The sequence below is a fragment of the Cherax quadricarinatus genome, chromosome 66, assembly GCF_038502225.1.
Source record: "Cherax quadricarinatus isolate ZL_2023a chromosome 66, ASM3850222v1, whole genome shotgun sequence".
Lineage (NCBI taxonomy): Eukaryota > Metazoa > Arthropoda > Malacostraca > Decapoda > Parastacidae > Cherax > Cherax quadricarinatus.
Window position 1 is genome coordinate 12381957 of NC_091357.1, and position 22816 is coordinate 12404772.

At 40.4% G+C, this 22816-nt stretch overlaps 1 long non-coding RNA gene across 3 annotated transcripts in view; it reads right to left on the bottom strand.

Annotated features, from left to right (window-relative positions):
- LOC138854662 (uncharacterized) overlaps positions 1-20846 on the bottom strand; it is a 54091-nt gene extending 33245 nt beyond the window's left edge. For all 3 annotated transcript variants that reach the window (XR_011393851.1, XR_011393850.1, XR_011393849.1), the window contains exon 1: positions 20745-20846. This is a non-coding gene — a long non-coding RNA (uncharacterized lncRNA). The remainder of the gene's footprint in view (positions 1-20744) is intronic.
- Positions 20847-22816: the final 1970 nt, after the last annotated feature.

The following is a 22816-nucleotide window of genomic DNA, read 5'->3' on the forward strand; positions in this document are numbered from 1 at the left end:
ATTCTGTGCTAATGCTAGTGGTGATTTTAAAGTGAAGCCTTTACTTGTGTATCATTCAGAAAATCCCAGAGTGTTTAAGAAAAACAATGTCTTTAAGAACAAGTTATGCATCTTGTGGAAAGCTAATCATAAGGCAAGGGTCACAAGACAAATTTTCAAAGAGTGGGTCTATGAAGTGTTTGGCCCCAGTGTGAAAAAATACCTCCAGGAAAAGAAATTGCCACTCAAGTGCCTCCTGTTAATGGACAATGCTCCTGCTCATCCTCCAAACTTATTAGACCTCTTGTCTAAGGACTTCAGTTTTATAAAAGTGAAGTTCTTGCCTCCTAACACCACTCCTCTCCTCCAGCCCATGGACCAGCAGGTCATTTCTAACTTCAAAAAACTCTACACAAAAGCAGTGTTTGAAAAGTGCTTTGAAGTGACCACAGACACTAAGTTGACCCTAAGAGAGTTCTGGGGGAATCACTTCAACATCTACAACTCCATAAACCTTATAGGTAAGGCTTGGGAGGGAGTGACTTCCAGGACTTTGAACTCTGCTTGGAGACAACTGTGGCCAGATTGTGTCCAAAAGAGGGATTTTGAAGGGGTTGAGGCTGACCCTGACCCAGCTGACCCTCTGCCTGTTGTGGACTCTATTGTGGCATTGGGGAACACTCTGGGGTTGGAGATGAGTGGTGAGGATGTGAAAGAGTTGGTGGAGGACCACAGGGAAGAGCTAACCACTGAAGAACTGCAAGAGCTTCATCTGGAGCAGTATCAGACCACAGCTGAGGAACTTGCTTCAGAGGAGGAGGAAGAGGGAGTGGATGAGGTGCCTTCTTCAAAGATTAAGGAGATTTGTGCCAAGTGGAATGATGTCCAAATGTTTGTGCAGAAGTACCACCCTGAGCAAGCTGAAACAAGCCATCTTTGCAACAAGTTCAGTGACAGAACCATGTCCTATTTTAGGGAAATGTTAAAGAGGCGCCAGAAACAGAGGACTGTGGACAGTTATTTTGTGAGACAGGGGTCCAGTGACTCTCAAGCTGGTCCTAGTGGCATTAAAAGACAGAGAAGGGAAGTAACCCCAGAGAGGGCTTTACCTGAAGTCCTCATGGAGGGGGATTCTCCTTCCAAACACTAACCCCAACTCCCTCTCTCCTCCTCCCTATCTTCCAGATGCCATCACCAATCTTCAATAATGGTAAGTAAAAATGTTATTTTATATGTATTACTATACATAATTAAAAACTATAGTATTTGTTGTATGTAAAACTGTAATTAATCTCTATAAAATGTATTTTTTGTGTGAATATTTCTGGGTTTCTGGAACGGATTAATTGTATTTCCATTATTTCTTATGGGAAATATTGCTTAGAATTTCAGACTTTTCGAATTTAGAACTAGCTCCTGGAACGGATTAAGTTCGATTTTTGAGGTTCCACTGTATGTGTAAAGTACCCAGGATAACCCAAAAAATTCAAGAGTGACATATTTCCATTGGTGTCCTTTTATATTTACACTTATATTTACTTTTATACTTACATTTACACTTACCTTGGAGGAGATGTTAGTTTAATTAGTTAGTTTGATGAAGATGTTGGCAGAGGTTTAGGGTGGCAGAAGATAGCAGGGCAGTGTATGTTGAGCAGTCCTATACACATCTAACAACATTGGAGAGTTACTCTCATGTTGTTTTTCTATCGCTTACTCGCTTGGGAGACTGGCTTTGTGTGCGCACTGACGGGAAGACGCGTACCAGAAGGACGCCGAATCATGAGTCCAATCACGAACCACGAAGCTAAATTCTGCCAGAAAAACTTGCCGAGTCGGATTTCACGAAAGTCGTGGCCGCCGAATGGCAGGGGTCCACTGTACAGTGGACCCCTGCCGATCGACCTATTCATTAAGTACAACACTGCCATCCCATCCAGTGCTGCAGTTGAGCATCTATTCTCTATAGGCAAAGATATCTTGTGGGCCAAGAGAGCCACCCTGTCAGATGGAAACTTTGAGAGGCTGATGCTCATGAAGGGCAACCAGCATCACATCAAAGCGAAGGAGAAGGCCTAGCCAGAGTAGAAATCAGCGCAGCCGTCATCTGATCTTGGCATGATACCCATGCTATGTATTTTGTACAGCAAATAAAGTGTATGTTGGATTTAAACTGATGTTTGATTTCATTTGTTCATTTAACTTTTTGTGTGCACCTGTATGGCTGTATTGCTGGTGCAGCGATAAGCTGGCCTCAAGGTTTCAACTTTAAGCACTATTTTGAACTATGTACTTGTTTGTAGTTTACTGGGTTCAAAATCTAAATTAAGTTACAGTGGAACCTCAAAAATCGAACGTATCACATATTGAACATTTCGAAAATAAGACCATTTTTTCGGACAAACTGTGTCCCTATTATCGAACGTGCCCCTATTTTCGGACTGCCGGGTATGGGACCTGTCTGCTGGCCCGCTCTGTCCACATCCCTGCGCAGGCGCCGTGAGCAGTCTAGCTTTGTTTATGCTTGAGTGAACACTAACCTGCGATCTCATTCACACATTTTACGATTATTTAATTGTGTTTAGTGCTTGTGGGGCTGTGAAATAAGCTGCCATGGGCCCAAAGAAACTTGCTAGTGGTACCCCTGTGGTAAAGAAAGTGAGAAACACCATAGATGTGAAGAAGGAAATAATACAGAAGTATGAGATTGGAGTGAGACTTGTTGAGCTTGCCAGGATGTACAGAGGACTGTGGACAGTTATTTTGTGAGACAGAAACAGATGACTGTGGACAGTTATTTTGTGAGACAGAAACAGACGACTGTGGACAGTTATTTTGTGAGACAGAAACAGACGACTGTGGACAGTTATTTTGTGAGACAGAAACAGACGACTGTGGAGTTATTTTGTGAGACAAACAGACGATTGTGGACAGTTATTTTGTGAGACAGAAACAGATAACTGTGGACAGTTATTTTGTGAGACAGAAACAGACAACTGTGGAGTTATTTTGTGAGACAGAAACAGACAACTGTGGGGTTATTTTGTGAGACAAACAGACGATTGTGGACAGTTATTTTGTGAGACAGAAACAGACGACTGTGGACAGTTATTTTGTGAGACAGAAACAGACGACTGTGGAGTTATTTTGTGAGACAAACAAATGATTGTGGACAGTTATTTTGTGAGACAGAAACAGACGACTGTGGACAGTTATTTTGTGAGACAAACAAATGATTGTGGACAGTTATTTTGTGAGACAGAAACAGACGACTGTGGACAGTTATTTTGTGAGACAGAAACAGACGACTGTGGAGTTATTTTGTGAGACAAACAAATGATTGTGGACAGTTATTTTGTGAGACAGAAACAGACGACTGTGGACAGTTATTTTGTGAGACAAACAAATGATTGTGGACAGTTATTTTGTGAGACAGAAACAGACGACTGTGGACAGTTATTTTGTGAGACAGAAACAGACGACTGTGGAGTTATTTTGTGAGACAAACAAATGATTGTGGACAGTTATTTTGTGAGACAGAAACAGACGACTGTGGAGTTATTTTGTGAGACAAACAAATGATTGTGGACAGTTATTTTGTGAGACAGAAACAGACGACTGTGAAGTTATTTTGTGAGACAAACAAATGATTGTGGACAGTTATTTTGTGAGACAGAAACAGACGACTGTGGAGTTATTTTGTGAGACAAACAAATGATTGTGGACAGTTATTTTGTGAGACAGAAACAGACGACTGTGAAGTTATTTTGTGAGACAAACAAATGATTGTGGACAGTTATTTTGTGAGACAGAAACAGACTGTGGAGTTATTTTGTGAGACAAACAAATGATTGTGGACAGTTATTTTGTGAGACAGAAACAGACGACTGTGAAGTTATTTTGTGAGACAAACAAATGATTGTGGACAGTTATTTTGTGAGACAGAAACAGACAACTGTGGAGTTATTTTGTGAGACAAACAGACGATTGTGGACAGTTATTTTGTGAGACAGAAACAGACAACTGTGGAGTTATTTTGTGAGACAGAAACAGATGACTGTAGACAGTTATTTTGTGAGACAGGGGTCCAATGACTCTCAAGCTGGTCCTAGTGGCATTAAAATACAGAGAAGGGAAGCAACCCCAGAGAGGGCTTTGATACCGGAAGTCCTGATGGAGGGGGATTCTCCTTCCAAACAATAACCCCAACTCCCTCTCTCTTCCTCCCTATCTTCCAGATGCCATCACCAATCTTCAATAAAGGTAAGTAAAAATGTTATTTTATATTACTATACATAATTAAAGACTATAGCATTTGTTGTGTGTATGTAAAACTGTAATTAATCTCTATAAAATGTATTTTTTTTTGTGAATATTTTTGGGTTTCTGGAACGGATTAATTGTATTTCCATTATTTCTTATGGGAAATATTGCTTCGAATTTCAGACTTTTCGAATTTAGAACTAGCTCCTGGAACGGATTAAGTTCGAAATCTGAGGTTCCACTGTAAATGCAAACATGAACAGAAACAGAATAAAATGAACAAATACAATGAGTAACTGGAACTAATGAAGAAAACAATCAAATACGCTAACTCAATCTGTTCAGGTGCTATGGGGCTTCAGTAGAGCGACAAGTGTGTCCTTGTCGGTCGCTCGCGTTACATCACAAAATTAAACAATTACTATTTTCACACTAGTGGCACTTGATCATCATATGACCTTGGCATTATATATCTTATTAGGAAGCTTCCAGGTCTGTTCTAAAAGTCTTAAAAGTAAAAGTGAAAGTAAAAGACCGAATCTGAATTCATGTGAAAAAGTTAGCAGTTTGCATTCAGCGTTAGCTTCCGCTAATTTTTTCGGCTATTTAACGGTTTGGCGGTAGCGAAGCTAATTTTTTAGTTAGCGATTAACGAAGCTAACTTTTTGTTATCTGACCTGTTTTCCATTTTTCTTACCCCCTCTCATTTTCTGACCTGTCTTTTTGGCTTTTCCCCTATTTTCTGTCAGTTGCAACTTAATAATGGTCCAGGATGGATCGAAATGCTATCTATAGTTTCTTAAGTTATTTGTGAACTGTTTCAGCTAGAAAACTGTAACTTTTATTCTTCTTCTACAAAGATATACTGTCCATGAAAAGCAGACTGCATACATGTCGCCATCTGGAGAAGACCCGGGCCGGAAGTACCGGCGAACCAACATCAATCAGTCAATCTACTTGACCATTTAGGAGGGCACTTTGCATCTCCAGCTGCTATGCCTCACTCCAATATATAAATTTTGCCTCATGCCTCTGCTTTAGACTAAGCAATTGTCTACCTTCAATCAAGGCTCAAAATTATTTCTACATTTTTTCCACTATCTCCTGTATTAAAATCACCTCTGTATTAAAATGAAGAAGCCTGCTGTGCAGGTGAAACATTTCAGTAATAAAGATACCCAAGTGTTGTACATTTATTGCCCTCTAACCTGGACCAATGATGTTGCCATCAATTCTGAATGCTCTTATACAGAACTGGAAAACAGTCCAATAGGGCATATACCTGCCAGAGATGGACAGATCCTGGGCTGCAGGATGAACTTGCAGAAAAGTCTGCAAGTTCATTGCTCTGAGTATAAGAATGATCAGGGGTGACACAGCCAGTGATGAATGTGGTGCAAGTCAAAGCAGTGAAGAGCTTGCAACAAAAGTAATAGGAAGAGAAGCAATGTATATGATGGCTACAAGATGTGTGGTTAAATTCTATCATGAAAATACAAGACAAATCCAGTAAGCATCCTGGAATCACACTATTCAGAAAATAGTTACATATTCTACACTATCAGAGGAGTTCGGATCATCTGTGTGTACAGCAGCAGTAGCATATGAGTAATCAAAAGTGATAAAGAAGAGGGAGCATATGTCCATAGCAGTGATATAAGACTGGAAAGGAGGGACATGCTTGAGTCTTCGATACCCCCAAGGTGGAACAGAAAAGAAATGATCAGGGTGTTGAAAAAGGGAAAGTAAAGCAGGAGAAGTAAGTAAAGCTAGAAGGCAAAAATTAAAAGGGCATATTAAAGAAGGACGATGGTTGAAAGTGTCAGCTTTACTGACTTCTGATTATTCTATAGGTCACAAAGTCATGGAGATTATGAAAGTGGACAAGATAGCATAGACAGTGAGTGTCTTGTAAGGAGGAAACATTAGACTCTTCATATAGGCTTTGACTGGGACAAGCAAAAAGCACCATGACACGTAATTCTTGATGATGGGCAGCATTAACCCTTTCAGGGTCCGTCCCGTAGATCTACGGCTTTACGTTCAGGGTCCAAACCGTAGATCTACGCCATGAGCTCAGCTCACTCTGATAAACTGTGAGTGGTACATTTGGGCCTAGATATGAGAGAATACATCTATGTGGTATGTGTGCACCACATAAAACAGATCCTGCAGCACACTGTGTATAATGAGAGAAAAAAAATGAAATCATGATTTTTCGATTAAAACAGCAACTTTGCAGTGTTTTTTCGTATGTTTTTTATAGTTGTATTTGCGATTTCTTGGTCTCATTTGATAGAATGGAAGACATATTACAGAAATAGAGATGATTTTGATTGGTTTTAGCATTGGAAATGGCTTGAAACTGAGCTCAAAGTAGCGGAAATGTTAAATTTTTGCCGATATTCAAGAGTAAACAAACGACCTCACACGTCTAATACACGTCAGCTGGTGGGTCTAATATACATTCACAAATATGGTGATGATATTTATACAATTATTACAGTATTGCATAACAGTAAATCTTCTATTTTTTGGTGAAGAAAAATTCATTATGTGAATAAAAAATCAAAATGGAATTTATTTGTAAAGCCTCAAAACATAACTAATGAACAGAGGAAATGTTAGTTTAGTGCCAGGAATGCCTACATTGTTCATTCTGGACCCTATTTTGAAATTGGAATATTTTGAACTTTGTGTTAAATTGGCCAAATTAACAATTTCCGATCACTTTATTTTGTAGTTGAAACAGTTGACTTGGCGATTTCTTGTGCTCAATCGATAGAATAGAAGTAATACTAGTGAAATAGCTAAGAATTTGGTTGATTGGAATAATGTAATTGGCCTAAAATGGGAGTCAAAGTCGGCAAAATCGCCGATTCGTAAATATCGCTGACACATCAAAATTCACGAAAGCATAATTTCGTCAATTTTCCACCAAATTTCGTACTTTTTGTTTTATTACCTTCACAAAAAGATACTCTACGATTTCATAAGAAAAAATAACAAATTTTTTTTTTTTAAATTCTTGGACACTGGTGCGTGACTCCAGATTTGGGCCTTTGGACCCTGAAAGGGTTAAGGTTGGAAAGGATAATTGTTGAAGCAGATGAATACACCTGATGCCCCTAATCAAGTTTAGAGAGAACCAGGGTCGTATTCAGATGAAGAAGACCTCGTCTATTGGTCCCCCATGTAAAATGCGACAAAATTTTAAGGAGATTTAGTGTGCTAAGATATGTAGCTTATAGGAGTGTCAAATGTATTTTTCATGACATTCTACAAAGTGGAGGCCAAGAAATTTAACAGTTTTCATGGACCAGGATAGAGGAAACCACACATGGCGAGTATGAAGAGGGGAATAACAAGGCGCCAAGAAAATACACAATAGATGTAGCCCATCTAGATGCACAATTGACTGCACTCTGTAAGGAGGAAACTCACAGATGATTTTTGCAATGGCAAAAATCATCCACATAAAGAGAACCAAGTTCCTTGAGGCATTACCAGAGCTAAGATTAAGATTCAGAGAAAGATTCTTTATTTTCAGCCACTGAATTAAAAAATATACAATAATCAGAAATCCACAACAATTTGGGCAAAACTTATTCTAGCTATAAGAACTACATACAGTAGTTTGATTTATGATTTTTTTAAGCCTATACATGGTATTACGAGAAAGCAAAAATAAAGAAAGAGGTTACACCAATACATAAAACAAACCAAAAATCAACTGTCTAGTTGAAAAAGGGTTAGAGGAACAAACTTATGAACCTATAATACACCCAGTGATACAATGTAATGCAAAAGAAGTTTTCTGAAGATTATTTCGGCATATATAAGATTTATTTGGATTTTTAACCCTTTGGGTTAAAAATCCACCCAGGATAACCCAATATAATCCATGTGTGAAAATAAATGGTATAAAATACCAACACAATGGAAACATAAACACATATGCAGTTTAATGTGATCCTTTATTGACAACATTTTGCCCACACAGTGGGCTTTTTCCAGTCACAAACAGATCTACCTGGGGTGGAAGGTACGTGAGTATTTATAGTCAGGTTCAGAATGTTGAGGTCAGGTGGAGAATGCTGCATCTGATGATCTACCGGGTGGAGTTATAGAGTCTTCTTTGGTACTGAGTGTTGAGTCTTGAGTTTCTGTAGTTAATTAAATGGTTGTGTAAATTGCGATGTTGTACACAGGCATTCCTTGTATCATCAGTCCTGCTTGCAATTTACACAACCATTTAATTAACTACAGAAACTCAAGACTTATCGCCACAGAATACAACACTCAATACCAAAGAATCCTGGAATCATCACTTATCTCTATAACCAACAATTTCAACCAGAACAATGGCTTCTATAACATAGCTGAACCACTTGCCAAGAAACTTCTTCATCGCTATCCCACATAAGAACATAGAACACTGCAGAAGGTCTGCTCACAACTTGTCAAATACCCCTGCCAAGCTACCCAAGATTTTAGACTCTATAACCCCACCCGGTAGATCATCAGATGCAGCATTCTCCACCTGACCTCAACATTCTGAACCTGACTATAAATACTCCCGTACCTTCCACCCCAGGTAGATCTGTTTGTGACTTGAAAAAGCCCACTGTGTGGGTGAAACGTTGTCAGTAAAGGATCACATTAAACTGCATATGTGTTTATGTTTCCATAATCCATGTGTCATAAGGAATTGTCAGCCTTATTTCTATTAGAGTCTTTTAATGTTTTCCTCCAGGATGCAACCCACAAGTCAACTAACACTTAAGTACATACTTTCTGCTAGGTGAACAGGGGCAGCAGGTACATACAAGGAAACATGCCTAATGTTTCAACCATGATAGGATTAACCCTAATACCAGTGTGCGAGCAGCTGAGCCACGAGTTCAGTTAGAAGTAAGGTAGAATGATTATTCTACATAAAATTCTCAGTAAAACAGCTATGTCTGAATGATGGGTATTTAAACATATCATACAATATATCAGAGTAGAAAAAAGAAAAAGAAACAAGTATGTACAGGATGATGAATAATGGATAAAAATTCAACAGATTTCTTGATGTGTTTGAACTGTGTTATTACCGTCATGAATCACCTGAGGGAAGTGAGGTCTTTTTAACAATAGTTTTGCAGTGATCAGCAAATAAGGAATACAGCCTCTCCTCACTTAGTGACGTACTTGTATACCGACGACTCAGACTTTGACGGGCTCTCTGACCAGTATGCATACCTAAATAATGTATATTAGAACTGATTTCCTCTATTCTGTTTATTACAATATACAGTACACTACTGTATATACATTTAAAAATATACATGTACTAAAAATGTTATAAATGGTACAAAGGTGATATTAAAGCAATATTAAAGGTGGTTGACACAAACTCACTACCATTACAGTATGCTCCTCGTTTAGTGACAAATTTGTTTACCAACGCGGTCTTAGGAATAGAACTCCATCGTTAAGTGACAAGAGGCTGTATTAGGAATCTTCTGTTTCCTAATAAAAAACAGTTTCGTGCTAAGAAATCATCCTTGTGGAACTCCTCCTCCTTGTACAAGGTCTGAAGAGAAGCTGTTATTGATCTACACAATCAGTAAGTTTATTTAGGCAAAGGAACACGTAAGTACAATTATCATACATAGTGTAAATTACCTAGAGTAACCTAAAAAAAATCAAAAGTGACTTATTTCCATTGGAGTCAATCTATCATAAAGGCCTTGAGAAAAATAGAATAGACCAGAGATGAAAGTTATTGTCGAAAAAGACTGTCGTTACAAACTGACCTTTTGCTAATGCATTACAAATACTGTATATGTAGTGAGCTAGATCAGACTATCCTCTAACTACATATCTAATGGTTATGATCATAGCCATAATTTCTAAAGGGTTGGACCAATAAGCCAACAGAAGGCTCCGGTCAAGTAACCAAAAGCTCCAGCTGTGGGTCATACGTGTAAATTTTACCTTATTCCTAGTAATGACCCTCGTATTGTAGATAGTCTTAATGACCCTCGTGTAGTAGATAGTCTTTTTAGTATGATAATAAGATGTTATCTTTATTATAGAATAATAAGAAAATATTATAACCTTTATACAGTGGACCCCCGGTTAACGATATTTTTTCACTCCAGAAGTATGTTCAGGTGCCAGTACTGACCGAATTTGTTCCCATAAGGAATATTGTGAAGTAGATTAGTCCATTTCAGACCCCCAAACATACACGTACAAACGCACTTACATAAATACACTTACATAATTGGTCGCATTCGGAGGTGATCGTTATGCGGGGGTCCACTGTATTATAATAATAAGGTAAAAGGACCCCATTGGAAATAAGTCACTCTGTCTAACTTTTTTGGGTTATCCTAGGTTCTCTACACATATGCTGCTATGCATGCTAATTTTATGTAACTGTATTTGTGTATACCTGAATAAACTTACTTACTTACTTATCATATGCCTAAGACCAACATCAGGAAACACTTGTCCTGTTTCCTGACAAACCTTAATTAACCTAACCTTGAATGATGCCCTCTAAAATTATGAAGTCAACTAAATGATGAATGCTTAAGTTATCACACAGGATCCAACAATTGCAATTTACTATGACTTTGTAAATTGACAAAGTTGCCTGTTTACTATGTTAGTAAATCGGCAATTTTACACCTACAGAGTCTGGCAAAGTTCTCATTTCACACGCTGAGGGTCCGGGATCGATTCCCGGCGAACTGGAAACATTTAACACGTTTCCTTACACCTGTTGTGCTGTTCACCTAGCAAGTAGGTACCTGGGTGTTAGTCGGCTGGTGTGGGTCGCATCCTGGGGGACAAGATTGAGGACCACAATGAAAATAAGACAAGTCCCTCGATGACGCACTACCTTTCTTGGGTTATCCTGGGTGGCTGATCCTCCAGGGTTAAAAAACGAACAAAAATCTTATCTTATATAGTATTATCCATTTCGCAAGATGCGTCAGCCATTAAAAAAATAAGACGTTTAGATGACATACAAACGATATTTTATTAATGTAATTAACAATGGCACTTAATTAAGTTTATTAAAGTACAGGTACATTTCAATACAATTAACGTAGTGCAAATTACCTAGGATAACCCCCCAAAAAAGACAATACCTAGGATAACCCCCCTCCCCCCAAAAAAAGACAACAATCGCAATTTTCTAAGTATGATACACTTGTTCAAAAGCCGATCAGAGGAGACTATAAGTTATCACACATCAACCAATACCGGGAATAATCTATATAAAACTAACCAGAGGACACTTACACACCCCATCAGTTCACAAGAGTTAAAAATTCGAGGACCACCGGACATGACACTCTCCCTTCTTGGATTTTAAGGGTCACTGACATTTTTGTTGTATCTTAATGCTACTTAATTTACCTTGATCATGATTGTTACCATGTATAAACGTAAGTAAGTAAATTTACTTACTTACATGATTCATTATCTTTGTAACTTGTGAGTTCATTACCTTTGTAACTTACTCAGTTATCAAAATTTTGGGCCCCAGTCCCTGGACCCATTATGTATCTCTCAAATTTTTTGACTATCGCCCAGAGGATGGGTATGAGGTGCATAATAAACATTAAACTAAAACTAACTTCCGAGAGTTTTTCTACTTCCAGAGCCCGGTCATGGACCAGGCTCATCTGGTGCTTGCCTGGTCAACCAGGCTGTTGGTGTTCGTGGCCCGCATCCCCACATATCCATCACAGGGACGAAATATTAACACCAAAGTTAGGTGATGAAAAGATATGCATAGACGGAGAGTCACCGTGTGCCATCCTGAGTGTAAAGTCAGCCTTCTTGTAGACCATGAATAACAAATGTAACAGCAGCAGCACAGCTGAAACAACAGCAGTGCAGCTGAAACAACAGCAGTGCAGCTGAACAACAGCAGTGCAGCTGAAACAACAGCAGTGCAGCTGAAACAACAGCAGTGCAGCTGAAACAACAGCAGTGCAGCTGAAACAACAGCAGTGCAGCTGAAACAACAGCAGTACAGCTGAAACAGAAGCAGCACAGCTGATACAACAGCAGTACAGCTGAAACAGAAGCAGCACAGCTGATACAATAGCAGTACAGCTGAAACAGAAGCAGCACAGCTGATACAATAGCAGTACAGCTGAAACAGAAGCAGCACAGCTGATACAATAGCAGTACAGCTGAAACAGAAGCAGCACAGCTGAAATAATAGTAGTACAGCTGAAACAACAGCAGTACAGCTGAAACAGAAGCAGCACAGCTGAAACAGAAGCAGCACAGCTGAAACAGAAACAGCACAGCTGAAACAGAAACAGCACAGCTGAAACAGAAGCAGCACAGCTGAAACAGAAACAGCACAGCTGAAACAGAAGCAGCACAGCTGAAACAGAAACAGCACAGCTGAAACAGAAGCAGCACAGCTGAAACAAGCAGCACAGCTGAAACAAGCAGCACAGCTGAAACAGAAGCAGCACAGCTGAAACAGAAACAGCACAGCTGAAACAGAAACAGCACAGCTGAAACAGAAGCAGCACAGCTGAAACAGAAACAGCACAGCTGAAACAGAAGCAGCACAGCTGAAACAGAAGCAGCACAGCTGAAACAGAAGCAGCACAGCTGAAACAGAAACAGCACAGCTGAAACAGAAACAGCACAGCTGAAACAGAAGCAGCACAGCTGAAACAGAAGCAGCACAGCTGAAACAGAAACAGCACAGCTGAAACAGAAACAGCACAGCTGAAACAGAAACAGCACAGCTGAAACAGAAACAGCACAGCTGAAACAGAAACAGCACAGCTGAAACAGAAGCAGCACAGCTGAAACAGAAGCAGTACAGCTGAAACAGAAACAGCACAGCTGAAACAGAAACAGCACAGCTGAAACAGAAACAGCACAGCTGAAACAGAAACAGCACAGCTGAAACAGAAGCAGCACAGCTGAAACAGAAACAGCACAGCTGAAACAGAAACAGCACAGCTGAAACAGAAACAGCACAGCTGAAACAGAAACAGCACAGCTGAAACAGAAACAGCACAGCTGAAACAGAAACAGCACAGCTGAAACAGAAACAGCACAGCTGAAACAGAAACAGCACAGCTGAAACAGAAGCAGCACAGCTGAAACAGAAGCAGCACAGCTGAAACAGAAGCAGCACAGCTGAAACAGAAGCAGCACAGCCGAAACAGAAGCAGCACAGCCGAAACAGAAGCAGCACAGCTGAAACAGAAGCAGCACAGCTGAAACAGAAGCAGCACAGCTGAAACAGAAACAGCACAGCTGAAACAGAAGCAGCACAGCTGAAACAGAAGCAGCACAGCTGAAACAGAAGCAGCACAGCTGAAACAGAAGCAGCACAGCTGAAACAGAAACAGCACAGCTGAAACAGAAGCAGCACAGCTAAAACAGAAGCAGTAAAGCTGAAACAATAGCAGTACAGCTGAAACAATAGCTGTAGAAAATACTGTATATATTTTCCGGAAATACGGTAATTTATAGGTAAATAGATGCCCTATACTGTATTTAAAAGAATTATATTATGTAAAATGGGAAACTGGACCTGCGCCTGCGCAGACAGGAGAGTCGCCATTGTTAATTTGAATTGGATACAACGTTAGTGTAATGGGAAGGAATTTTCGTGCTCTAGAGGTTAAAATTGGGCTGACACCTCTCAAATAGGAGGCGAAATTGTTGGATGTGCATTCCTGCATAACTTGAGATATCAGGCGACAGGTCAGGACAACTTCAGGAACCTCAGATAAGTCTGTTATGTTATAACTCTGGCCAGTTGTTATTTTCATGTACAGACAGTGAGGTTTTCTGAGTATGATACAACTTAATCTCCAGTCAAATTGGTGAGTGTTATGATTAAGATATATTCTCCTGTTATATAAATGTGTGTATATACTATAATCCGTTTTTAATTTTAATATACAGTCCACAAATTTATATATTTACCAGCATTCCTGGTGATGTATATTTCATTTAATTAAGTCCAGAGCAACTTGTGGATATGACAGTGGTAGGTATCGAAGGGGGACATTTTTTGCGACCTAGGTGTCCCAAATTCCTACTTGTCTAACTGATAAATAATAATTATCTTTGTTCATTTACTGTTATGTATATAATGATACATTCAGCTAAATGCAGTTTTCCACATTTAATTTGCCCGTTGGTCCTTCTTGAACCGGAAGTAATTAGTGAAATCATTAATTAGTTAATTACTTAATAATTATATGTGAAATGACAGAAGGAGGTGGATGTTAAGTTCACAAATTTACTGAATGTGTAGTGGATTATAATTATTACAATATTAATTTTGATAAGTCAAGTCTGGCTAAGTTTATATTAATTTGTATAATATTAATTTGATAAGACAATTCTGGCCAAGATTTATATCAGTGTATGTGTAATTGATAAGAAAAGTGTGTCTAAAGATTACATTGTGTATAATAATTTTGCTATGCCAAATTCTGGCAAGGATTTATTAATTTGTATAATATTAATTTTGATAAGCCAAGTCTGGCTAAAGGTTTGTATTAATGTACATTTGAAGTTCATATTATTTTCTTGCATGTAATTGCTAAGCTCAAGTAGCTAGGATTTATTCAAAGATAAGTTGTATCAGTGTTGTAAGTTGTAATCAGTGTTATTAAGTTGAATTTAATACATTGCATCATGGCTGAAAATGAGGAAATTAATATAGAAGACAAACATATGGAATATAGAGCAAAGAAAGCGTCATTGCAAGCTAGAAAGGGTCATGTAACCAAGGCATATAATAAATGTTTAGAATTAATGAATCAAGAAACTGTGAATACTGATGATTTAAAATTGTATTTAGATGCTTTGGAGAATAGATATGATTCATACAAATTATATTACAACAAATATGAAGGAGATTTGTTAGTAAACTGTGTAGATGAGACTGAAGTAGATCTTATGATTAATCAGTATTATGAATTATAGGAGAAGATTCTTTCTTGTAAAAGTCAGGCCTTGAATAAATTAAAATGTGTAAACCAGGCAGTTAATCAGTCTGCTCCAACAAATAATATGTCTTTGCCAAAACTCCCAGAATTATGTTTACCTGTATTTAATCCTGGTGAAAATTGGGAGGAATTTTGGTCAATTTTTAAAGCAGCTGTGCATGACAGGACTAAATTATTTTACCTCAAAGGACAGGTAAGAGGTGATGCTCACATACTCATACAAGCCTTTCCCAATGTAGATGACTCTTACAAGGAAGCAGTTGACTTGTTGAAAGTCACTTATGGTAATATAGAACAAAGTAGGTTGGATCTAGTGAATATCATTGTTAATTTAAAATCTCCAGATCACACTTACAAAGGTTTACAGCAGTTTAGAGTTAAACTGGAGAGCACTCTCAAAACTTTAAGTAATAAATATAATCTGAAGGAATCAGACTGGTTATTGAGTGCCATGGTACAGAATAAATTAAGCTATAAAACACTTGAATGGATCTCTAACAGATATCACAAGGGTTATTTTGGTCTGGAGGAAATAAGACTAGGTCTACAAGAATTAATTGTTCAGTTGCAGACCAGCCAACCAACTCATTTCAAAGATACAACGCATAATAACTCTGAGGTATCTGTCAAGTTTCACAAAGGGAAAAATGATCCCAATGGTAATAATCAAATTTCATTTCCTAAAAAGAGTTGCATAGGTGCATATCAAGTAGCAGGAATCAGAAATAATGATTCTCCACAAGGTAAGAAGAATAAGTACCCTCCTAAGAGTAGCCCAGTTAATAAGAAACCAGTCAAAGAAAAGAGAGATTGTCTCTTCTGCAAGGGTACTCATTTTTCTAAGAATTGCAATGCATACAATTCATGGAATGATAAAGTTGAATTACCTGGAGTTTACCTGGAGAGAGTTCCGGGGGTCAACGCCCCCGCGGCCCGGTCTGTGACCAAGCCTCCTGGTGGATCAGAGCCTGATCAACCAGGCTGTTGCTGCTGGCTGCACGCAAACCAACGTACGAGCCACAGCCCGGCTGGTCAGGAACCGACTTTAGGTGCTTGTCCAGTGCCAGCTTGAAGACTGCCAGGGGTCTGTTGGTAATCCCCCTTATGTATGCTGGGAGGCAGTTGAACAGTCTCGGGCCCCTGACACTTATTGCATGGTCTCTTAACGTGCTAGTGACACCCCTGCTTTTCATTGGGGGGATGTTGCATCGTCTGCCAAGTCTTTTGCTTTCGTAGTGAGTGATTTTTGTGTGCAAGTTCGGTACTAGTCCCTCTAGGATTTTCCAGGTGTATATAATCATGTATCTCTCCCGCCTGCATTCCAGGGAATACAGGTTCAGGAACCTCAAGCGCTCCCAGTAATTGAGGTGTTTTATCTCCGTTATGCGCGCCGTGAAGGTTCTCTGTACATTTTCTAGGTCAGCAATTTCACCTGCCTTGAAAGGTGCTGTTAGTGTGCAGCAATATTCCAGCCTAGATAGAACAAGTGACCTGAAGAGTGTCATCATGGGCTTGGCATCCCTAGTTTTGAAGGTTCTCATTATCCATCCTGTCATTTTTCTAGCAGATGCGATTGATACAATGTTATGGTCCTTGAAGGTGAGATCCTCCGACATGATCACTCCCAGGTCTTTGACGTTGGTGTTTCGCTCTATTTTGTGGCCAGAATTTGTTTTGTACTCTGATGAAGATTTAATTTCCTCGTGTTTACCATATCTGAGTAATTGAAATTTCTCATCGTTGAACTTCATATTGTTTTCTGCAGCCCACTGAAAGATTCGGTTGATGTCCGCCTGGAGCCTTGCAATGTCTGCAATGGAAGACACTGTCATGCAGATTCGGGTGTCATCTGCAAAGGAAGACACGGTACTGTGGCGGACATCCTTGTCTATGTCGGATATGAGGATGAGGAACAAGATGGGAGCGAGTACTGTGCCTTGTGGAACAGAGCTTTTCACCGTAGCTGCCTCGGACTTTACTCTGTTGACTACTCTCTGTGTTCTGTTAGTGAGGAAATTATAGATCCTTCGACCGACTTTTCCTGTTATCCCTTTAGCATGCATTTTGTGCGCTATTACGCCATGGTCACACTTGTCGAAGGCTTTTGCAAAGTCTGTATATATTACATCTGCATTCTTTTTATCTTCTAGTGCATTTAGGACCTTGTCGTAGTGATCCAATAGTTGAGACAGACAGGAGCGACCTGTTCTAAACCCATGTTGCCCTGGGTTGTGTAACTGATGGGTTTCTAGATGGGTGGTGATCTTGCTTCTTAGGACCCTTTGTGGAGTGGGGCTATGTCTGTTGTTTTTAGTAACTGTGGGACGACCCCCGTGTCCATGCTCCCTCTCCATAGGATGGAAAAGGCTCGTGATAGGGGCTTCTTGCAGTTCTTGATGAACACGGAGTTCCATGAGTCTGGCCCTGGGGCAGAGTGCATGGGCATGTCATTTATCGCCTGTTCGAAGTCATTTGGCGTCAGGATAACATCAGATAGGCTTGTGTTAACCAAATTTTGTGGCTCTCTCATAAAAAATTCGTTTTGATCTTCGACTCTCAGTCTGGTTAGCGGCTTGCTAAAAACTGAGTCATATTGGGACTTGAGTAGCTCACTCATTTCCTTGCTGTCATCTGTGTAGGACCCATCTTGTTTAAGTAGGGGCCCAATACTGGATGTTGTTCTCGACTTTGATTTGGCATAGGAGAAGAAATACTTTGGGTTTCTTTTGATTTCATTTATGGCTTTTAGTTCTTCCCGCGATTCCTGACTCCTATAAGATTCCTTTAGCTTGAGTTCGATGCTTGCTATTTCTCTGACCAGTGTCTCCCTACGCATTTCAGATATATTGACCTCTTTTAGCCGCTCTGTTATTCTTTTCTGTCGCCTGTAAAGGGAGCGCCTGTCTCTTTCTATTTTACATCTACTCCTCCTTTTTCTTAGAGGAATAAGCCTTGTGCATACATCGAGTGCCACCAAGTTAATCTGTTCTAGGCATACGTTGGGGTCTGTGTTGCTTAGTATATCTTCCCAGCTTATATCAGTTAGGACTTGGTTTACTTGGTCCCACTTTATGTTTTTGTTATTGAAGTTGAATTTGGTGAATGCTCCCTCGTGACTAGTCTCATTATGTCGGTCTGGGGCTCCATGCATACATGTCTGAACCTCAATTATGTTGTGATCTGAGTATATTGTTTTTGATATGGTGACATTTCTTATCAGATCATCATTGTTAGTGAAGATGAGGTCTAGTGTATTCTCCAGTCTAGTAGGCTCTATTATTTGCTGGTTTAAACTGAATTTTGTGCAGAGATTTAAAAGCTCATGTGAGTGTGAGTTTTCATCAGAGCTGCCTCCTGGTGTTATTACTGTAACAATATTATTTGCTATATTCCTCCATTTTAGGTGCCTTAAGTTGAAATCCCCCAGGAGCAAGATGTTGGGTGCAGGAGCTGGAAGATTTTCCAGACAGTGGTCAATTTTTAACAACTGTTCCTGGAATTGCTGGGATGTTGCATCCGGAGGCTTGTAGACTACCACAATGACTAGGTTTTGGTTCTCGACCTTTACTGCTAAAACTTCCACTACATCATTTGAGGCATTTAGCAGTTCTGTGCAAACAAGTGACTCTGCAATGTACAGGCCAACCCCCCCCCCCTTTTGCCTGTTCACTCTGTCACATCTGTATAGGTTGTAACCTGGGATCCATATTTCGTTGTCCAAGTGATCCTTTATGTGGGTCTCAGTGAAAGCCGCGAACATTGCCTTTGCCTCTGCAAGCAGTCCACGGATGAAAGGTATTTTGTTGTTTGTTGCTAGCTTTAGACCCTGTATATTTGCAAAGAAGAATGTCATCGGACTGGTGGTATTGTTGGTACTGGGGGGGGATTTTTTTTCCGGCATTAGTATCTGTATCTGTTGGTTTGGAGTGGAGGCCATCGACTGTGGTTCCACTCCTGGAATGACTGGATTTGGTGTACGATTTCTGCTATTTCCTGCCAGTTTTTTTTTCTTCCTGGCACTAAAAAACCTCTCCCTCTTGAGTGGCTGTGGCTACCCAGGTTTTCCCATGGCCTGGATGTTTTGTATCTTTTTGTCCCCTTTAGATGGTATGCCTGGCAATTTAAGTTATAGCACAGTCTTTCCTGTACTGAAGAGGTACACATTTCAGGGTGAAAAAGCTTACAGGAAGGGAGTTTGCATTTTCCTGTTGTCATATGGGCATGGCATTTTCTAGGGTGGTCATAGTTGCACGTCCCGTCTGTTTTTCCAGATTTCCCATGCCAGCAGATACCAAGTGCATAGTATGTGCACAGGCTTGGTTTCCGTTTGCCTTGGGTTTCTGTGACTGTATTCCCTGTTGGTGCATGTTTCCCTGTCTTATTCCTATCTTCCCTAGCACCAACAATGGAGCTCCCACCAGTTGTTTTTGGTAATATATCCTCACTATAGCTAGTGGAGTCCTCTTGTTTGCTATTTCCTGTGGTATTTCTAGTTTGCAATATTGGTTTTATCTTACCTTTGACTACACTTGTTTCCCCACTACGGCTCCTGTCCCCTATGAGGTCACTTATATGTATTCCTTCCTACGTATAATTCCCGACTACCTGGACAAAATCTCCAACTTCACCGTTACTGTCTCCCAGGACAGCACCTCCAGCTTCACCATTACTGTCTCCCAGGACAGCACCTCCAGCTTCACCATTACTGTCTCCCAGGACAGCACTATCAGCCCCATATTTACTGACTACCAGGACATCACCTCCAGCCTTACAGTTTCTGACTACATGGCCAGTATCAAGGGCAGTACCATTCAGCCCAGACTTTTTATGTTCCCATCTGTTGCAGAAAGCTTCCGGGTTGTCTATGAAAGCAGCTTTGATGTTGTGGCCCGGTGGCCTGGTGGCGGGTGGCCCGGTGGCCTGGTGGCGGGTGGCCTGGTGGCTAAAGCTCCTGCTTCACACACGGAGGGCCCGGGTTCGATTCCCGGCGGGTGGAAACATTCGACACGTTTCCTTACACCTGTTGTCCTGTTCACCTAGCAGCAAATAGGTACCTGGGTGTTAGTCGACTGGTGTGGGTCGCATCCTGGGGGACAAGATTAAGGACCCCAATGGAAATAAGTTAGACAGTCCTCGATGACGCACTGACTTTCTTGGGTTATCCTGGGTGGCTAACCCTCCAAGGTTAAAAATCCGAACGAAATCTTATCTTATCTTATCTTAATACCCTTGTGATTTTAGTCCACAGATTTTCTTCATTTGGGCATACCCAAAAACACTTCCCTGTTTTAATACAGCTTGTAGCTAGTTCTTGGATATCTGCACAAGTGGCCTGACACCAATTTCCACAAAAATGACAATTCATCCATGTGGAAGCCCGTTTGTTTGATTGACCGCAGACTACACAGACTACTCTATTAATAACCTCCTTAAATGAAGCTCTAGCTATTTGTATTTCTATTTCTAACTAATTGGACAGCTTACCGTGTACGTTCCTGATTTATATTTGTTTGTGTTTGATAAGGGCGCCTACAACCCCGTCCGTTTACAGTCTGCTTTATTGTCCAACGAATCCGTTTGAAACCAGTCAAGGGTTCGGACCAGTCGATCTGATCTGATCAGTGGGTCACTTATTTAAAACATACTAGTCGGTGATTTGGGTTAACACATGAAGGATCTACTTGAAATTATCTACCCGAGTAATATGTGATTTGATTGATACAAAAGTATAACTTGCGTACCAAACCATACCCCCGGCCGGGATTGAACCCGCGGTCATAGAGTCTCAAAACTCCAGCCCGTCGCGTTAGCCACTAGACCAGCTAGCCACAATAAGATTCATCCAACTAGGTATATTTCTACACCATAGGAAGGTTAGCACAGGCACCTCTGTGACCACGAATGCAAGTTTTAGACGAATCTCCAGCTAGCGTGGCCGTGACGAACTCTAGCTCAAGTCCCTTCACTGCCGTCAACATGACTTAAGAAATCGTAATGACACGATTGCAAACAAACCATACCCCCGGCCGGGATTGAACCCGCGGTCATAGAGTCTCAAAACTCCAGCCCGTCGCGTTAGCCACTAGACCAGCTAGCCACAATAAGATTCATCCAACTAGGTATATTTCTACACCATAGGAAGGTTAGCACAGGCACCTCTGTGACCACAAATGCAAGTTTTTACAGACGAATCTCCAGCTAGCGTGGCAATCGTGTCATTACGATTTCTTAAGTCATGTTGACGGCAGTGAAGGGACTTGAGCTAGAGTTCGTCACGGCCACGCTAGCTGGAGATTCGTCTGTAAAAACTTGCATTTGTGGTCACAGAGGTGCCTGTGCTAACCTTCCTATGGTGTAGAAATATACCTAGTTGGATGAATCTTATTGTGGCTAGCTGGTCTAGTGGCTAACGCGACGGGCTGGAGTTTTGAGACTCTATGACCGCTGCCACCATTTATCATGTGGGAGTTCGAACACGTGGATTGGGTAAAAATACTCACAAAGGCTGAACATAATTATACAGTAACTGAGCAAGAAGCTTTAGCAATAGTATGGTCTTTAAAGCACTTCTGAGACATTATTTATCAGTACTCTGTTCATGTCCTGACAGACCATGCTCCACTGATACCTTTATTCCAGAACAAACAACCTACTGGAAGGTTAGCCAGATGGACCTTAACTATCCAAGAGTTCAATCCCACCGCTGCTACCATTTATCATGTGGGAGTTTGAACACGTGGATTGGGTAAAAATACTCACGTAGGCTGGAAGTACGTATATTGTAACTGAAGTATGTGGAAGGGCGCCACAGCCGAACCTGCCTCTCTCTGCCCCTTGGCTAGACTGACTGAGGAGTGCCCATGGGCGAGGGGGCGCTTGAAATCCTGCTAGGTCAGCAACAATATGAATACAGCCAGTGACTCAGGCAGAGACGGTTGGTAGTGAGTCATCTACTGGTACACTGGTTACTGGTAACTGGTTACTACTACTGAGACTTCTTCCAGCCTTCCTTGGATCAAATATGATTGTTTCCCACTGCTTTAAGCACTGTATGAACCCTACGTGTTTAGCATTTCCCCATGAAAAAAATGAAAATGTAATAAACATAAAAATTAACATTTTTTTTTTTACACAAACCAATATTCCAGGTTCTATTATTGTACTTTAGCTCATTATGAAGTCCAGCCTTATCTTAGGTATATTACCACCCCCTGGTTAAGGGGCCAGGAGCTATGAATCGACCCCTGCAACCAAAAATACGTGAGTGCAACATTCGACTAACACCCAGGTACCTACTTACTGCTAGATGAACATGGACATGCAGTGTGTGAGTTGAGTGTGCTACCACTCATTCAATCAAGGAAACGAGCTTCCCTCCCCTTCCTTGGATCAAACTTGATTAATTTTTAGTTCCCAGGCACCGTACAACCCTTAGGGGTTTAGCGCTGCCCAACTAATATTGAACACCATTCAAATTGACTTAGGATTAAAAAACACGATTATTATTATTATTATTATTATTATTATTGTGTATATTTTATATATTTTTAAAGACA